General features: G+C 39.1%; 1 pseudogene; it reads left to right on the top strand.

Annotated features, from left to right (window-relative positions):
- Positions 1-2,012: 2,012 nt before the first annotated feature.
- On the top strand, positions 2,013-3,320 carry LOC143649122 (glycosaminoglycan xylosylkinase pseudogene; annotated as a pseudogene).
- The last annotated feature ends 2,540 nt before the right edge of the window (positions 3,321-5,860 follow it).

The raw sequence follows: 5,860 nt of genomic DNA on the forward strand, positions 1-5,860 counted from the left end.
AATGTTATATACCAGAAAGGGAATGGCTTTAAAATAGGGGAATTTAATAAGTTGTTAGTTTACAGTTCTAAGACTGAGAAAATGTCCCAATTAAAGCAAGTCTATAGATATGTACCATCAAAGGCATCCAGGGAAAGATACCTTGGTTCAAAAAGGCCAATGAAGTTCAGGGTTGGTCTCCCTCAAGTGAGAAGGCACATGGTGAACATGGTCAGGGTTTCTCTCTCGGCTGGAAAGGCAATGGTGAACATGGCATTATCTGCTAGCTTTCTCTCCTGGCTTCCTGTTTCATGAAGCTCCCCGGGGGGCATTTTCCTTCTTCACCTCCAAAGGTCTCTGGCTGATGGACTCTCTGCTTCATGGTGCTACAACATTCTCTGCTCTCTCTGAATCTCTCATTCTCCAAAATGTTTCCTCTTTTATAGGACTTCAGAAACTAATCAAGACCCACCCAAGTGGGTGTAGACATGCCTCTACCTAATCCAGTTTAACAACCACTCCTGAATGAATCACATCTCCAGGGAGATGATCTAATTACAATTTCAAGTGTACAATACTGAATAGAGATTAGAAGAAACAGCTGCCTTTACAAAATGGGATTAGGATTAAAACCTGGCTTTTCTAGGGTACAAACATCATTTCAAACCAGCACACAGGTCTCAGCCTTATTTCAGAAACTGCCATTGTATGCAAAACCTCAGACAAAACTGCCCTAGGGACATCAGAAAACATAGGCAAGCCACCTGGCTACATGAAATCAACACCTCTCCTTGGGGTCTATCTGGGAATCTATGAAAAGCTGTTTCTCCAAAATGGCATAGCTATAGTCAATTACAAATCCCACAGTCATTATTCTTCTACTTCTTTTCTTTGAACCTTTAATTTTCCATTTACTTGTTTAGTTTATTTCTCAGAGACCTAAAGCCTCCTTATTAGGCCTATGCATGTTAAGCCCTGAAACCCGGCAAGTAGGCAGTCAGTTCTCACTCTCCAGTTCTTCTGACCTGCCAAGGACAACTGACCAAAAGATAAGGATGAATCAGCTCCATCCTGAAACAAGGAGTATCTTCAACAGCAAGCAAAATAATTCCATTCCTCCAACACATAATTTATATATATTATATCATCTTTACATATACATATATATATGTAAGGAGACATTTATGTATATATGTCTCCTCTCAATTTACAGCAGCCAGAGTGATCATCGACCCAAATCCCTTAAGATTGAGGAATGAAAAAAAAAAATAAAGGGGAATTATAACCACTGACTATAGTGGGTTTATTGTTATTATAGTTATTATCTTGTATAAACTGAATAATTTTTAACACTGTTATAAAGAAAGTGCTATCATTCATTATAACAAATGTTCCACACTGGTGTAAGCTGTTGTTGGCGGGGTAGCTCATAGGAATCCTGTATTTTATGCATAATTTTTCTGTAAGCCCATAATTTCTCTGATAAAGAAAAAAAAAAGGACTGAGGTGGGGTGGATTTGAGAGTGTTGGCTCAGCACTGGGAGAGGTAGTCAAGGAGCAGCTGGACCTGGAGTGGGCAGGAGCTGCAGTGGTAGGTACAGCTGGGGCCAGTGCATGGGGCCTGTGGGAGCCCCTTTCTGGTATCAGTGGAGGTGTCGGGTCAGGCACGGTCACTTCACCCTGCACAGTATGGTTGGCCATGAAGCAAGCTTAGGGCCCAGTAGTAATAAGTTTTCTGAAGTTTGGGAAGATGTTGGTCTTTGGCCCCTAAAACCATACAATGGAACCAGTCAACAGGAGATTTCTCCAGCATTTATCACAGAAAAATAAAAAGGCACAAGAAAGTAATTCAGACTCTCAGCCTCACTACTAAATAAAGAGCTGTGATATAAATGCATGGAGGAATTGCAGTTGATGCCACAGAGAAGACATGGACTAGTGTGTGTAATCATGGAATCTCTTTGCTAAGCATTACCACCTGTTCTCCTCGATAAGTGAGAGATTGGGTCGGAGGAAACAGAAAAGAGGTCAACATGCAGCTAAAGCAGCAAGTCATGCTGTTGAAATTTTCCCTGTCATCTGTAGCGTCACCAAAATTATTCTGAATGATAATTGAGATTCATTAGCTGTCAGTTTGGAGAACTCGAAGGCTTCTCATCAAATGATGGCTGGCTTGCAGGTGGAGCTGAAGTGCAAGCTGGACCATACCTTGCAGCCTCCCTGGGAGATTGCAACACACTGGGTGGTTTCCTGGGTAGTGTACCCTGAAGACATACTTGGGCTCAGGAAAATCATTAAAGCTGATATGGGTTTTAAAGGGACACAATTGAAAATCTTACTGATACTTGAAGGAGATCAGAAAATTGTCTTCAAACCTAAGTGGTACAGCTGAGACTATGTTGTAGAAGGGAATCGCATGCCGATTATGATAGATAAAATACAGAGGTAGCAGCCTTTCATTTCGACAGTATTCTGGGTTCCTGTCAAATCTCCTTGGTAGTTGACAGGCTTGTTAATCTGCAGAGATCAATCCCGTTGCCATGGAGCAGCTGCTGAGCAGTTTCTAACTACAGAGTACAGCACTCGTTTTTGTTACCGCGGAGAAACCGAACTAGCTAGTGCGGGAGACACAAGGGAGGGATCTGTGACACTCTGGGTCCCAGATGTGTGGCTTCTGCAGAAACACCAAAACCCATGGGGAAGAACTTACTGAGAGGGCAGATTGGCCAGGTGGGTGATACTGTGAAGAAAAGTGTCCCCTTATGACCCTGGCCCGTGCTTCCTGGACATGGCTGACACAGCTATACTTGATTCCCTGGCTGGCAATGCTGACCTCCATCACTACGAGAGCTTCCAAGATGATGAAGGTGCTGGTATGTTCATCCCTTGATAATGCCAAAAGCTTTGAGAACCCCTCACTGGATGAGAGAAGCACTCTTCCCCTCTATTAGTGTTGCATCATTAGGTTTCCTACCAGGAACAGACTAAACTAAGAAGAGTATGTTAAAGTCTGCCTTAAAATCTGCCATGTTCTATGACCCTATCTCCCAGTGCTCTCCAGATCTCACCTGGATGCCATGGGCCCACAGCTCTTGAGCATCCTGGCCACTGTGAAGCAGCACACTGACCAGTTTGGGGTGGACTCTGGGCTGGCAGAAGACAGGATGCCTCTTTTAATTCACAGCACAGAATATGTGAAACTTCTTTTTATAAAGATTGAAAAACAGCACAATAAATGGTATCAGATGAATTGGAAATGGTCATCATCAATTTCTGGTGATAGGAGACAGAGTGGCTTTGTATGCCTTTGGCATTTTCTGTATTTTTGTAGTGGAAAATAAAGCAAAGACTATGTTTCAGACTAAAGACCTATTCCTACTGAATCATCTTCTGGCTTCCTTTTGCTGTATGTGCCCATTGTAGCAGTGGGCCTCATGGGTATTTTTAATTTCTCATGTCAAACATCAGACTGACAAATGACATTGCATGGATTAATACTGGCATTGTTCCTGGAGTGTGTGCTTTGAGTTAAATCTTGCAGTCCTTTCTCCACAATCTCTTGTATCCTTTTTCACCAATATTAGTCAAATTGGAAAGTTAACTGACTCCTAAGGAATGGTGGAAAATAAACCTTACATTGTATAAAAAAAAAAAAAGATGGGAATAGGTAAAACAAACTGCTGTGATTATTGGTGATGAAATTATGTTTAAAATTTTTTAAAATAACTATACCCAGAGAGCTTCATTTGCACTTGGATTTGATTTAGATGATTAGATTGTGGACAATATGGTGATGCCTTAGTGGGATGAGATGCTGAGGAACATGGAAGACGGTACATGTATTTACATGTGGGAAGGGAATGAAACATTGACACTGGAGGACCAGAGATGGACTAGGGTAGACATGCTCTAAGATGGCCCCCATGACTCCTGATTCAGGGGATTGCTGCCTTTTTAAACTTCTTCTCCTGGAGGCAGTGCCGAGGGACTTTGAGAGTAAGATCAAGATTCAAGATTGAGGAGGTAGAAAAGTCAGAACATGGTTAACCAATTAAAATGTCAATGGAATGAGAAGAACAAGAGTAAAGAGAAGAACAGTTTTATAATGAGGGAATTTAGGGAGAAAACTCAAGTAGCTACTATAACAAGAAAGAGAAAGAGGTCAACTCCGTTAAAAGTTGGGGTAGAACAAGTAATGGAAATAGTTCATTAGATTTGGCAATTAGGAGCTTTGATAAACTTTAGAACCAACAGTTTCTGCAACAATACTAGAATTGAAATGAGATTGTACTTGATATTATAGCCAAAGGAAAGTAAATATTATAGGTAGCAATTATAGTTCTTTCTTTTTTAAATATAGTTCTTTCTTTTAAAAAGATTTGAATTTAACTCAAAATGGGAGTGATTAGATAAAGGGTCGTTTTTCATTTTTGGTTGGTTTCACCATGCCTTCGTTTTATTCGATAGGATATAATTAGTAGAGGAGACAACACTGCAGACAGAGATGAAGTGACATAATTTAAGGAATAAAGTGATGAAAATGTTGAGAGATATTTCCATGTTCAAGGTAATGAAATGGCTCCATATTTCCAAATCAATATTCTTATATCTAGGAACAATTTTTAACTCATACGGTGGTTAAGTATTATGGACATTAGAAGTGGACTTAAACTATGCAGTAAAAAGATAGTGCAATGATTTAAGTACCATAGCATAAACAGTGAGATTTCCCATAAATGTGGTTAATTGGACAAGTTGTTGGATGTGTGTGAAGAGTGGGACAGAGACCCTGCTTTTATGGGGTTCACATTCAGTGTATTTTAATCATAGCTAAAATAGTTACAAAATTTCTGAAGTTTTTTTCACTAAAAACTTTACTACATTTTATTTTCTAGAGGTCATTTTTTTTTTTTTTTTCGCATGGGCAGGCACCAGGAAACAAACCTGGGTCTGGGGCATGGCAGGTGAAAACTTTGCCTGCCAAGCCACCATGGCTCACCCCAATTTAAATTGATTTTAATAGTTAATATATTCACATTGTAACAAATGTAAAAGTGGAAAAAATATTTATCTCCCTCCCATCCCTGTTTTCCAGCCACTAGTTCCCTTCTCTGAGGCAATTAGTATTACCAGTCTTATTTTCATTAGAAAAGATAATATAAGCTTACAAAAGAAAATGCTCTCACACACACACATTCACTCACACCCATACACTACTCTACAAGTTGGCAGCAGGATATACAGATGGTTAAGTGTCTTTTTAGCACACTTAACATCATATCCTTAGAGAGTGTTCCATGTAAGTTTGCAACTAGCATTCACAAATGTCTCTTTTCCTAATTCATAATACTACTTTGAATGATTGTAACAATGTATTTAATCAGATGGACATTTTGGCTATTCCAATCTTTTCTGAAAATGCTAGAAAAAATGTGATATATCATTTCACTTTCAATATTTTCATTTCTCCATTCATTTCAATTCCTTTGTATTTACTTTTCTTATTGTGCGTCACTATATCTCTTTAGCTCTATTATATGTTTGGCTAATACCAATTCTGGGGTTTGATTTTTCTTTATTTTCCACTTCTTCCTTATGCTTAGTAGCTCTTGCTTTATTTTCATCATTTTCCTTATTTTATCTTTAAGAGCTGTTTTAGCTCTGCCTCATGCTCTTGTTTAGTAAAGGCATTTACTTTATTCACTTTTTCTTACTTTTTGACAAAATCTGTAGTCTAGAGTCAGCTCTGTGGCAACAACTTTCTCCTTTTTTGTTTGCTTTTGTTTCTTTTTCACAATCATTAATACCATTTTGATGTGTAGCTCTAGCTCTGATTGTATTTGGATGAATCACTTTTTGAATAAGCAGTGTTTTCCCTTGG

The sequence above is a fragment of the Tamandua tetradactyla genome, chromosome 11, assembly GCF_023851605.1.
Source record: "Tamandua tetradactyla isolate mTamTet1 chromosome 11, mTamTet1.pri, whole genome shotgun sequence".
NCBI classification, from domain to species: Eukaryota; Metazoa; Chordata; class Mammalia; order Pilosa; family Myrmecophagidae; genus Tamandua; species Tamandua tetradactyla.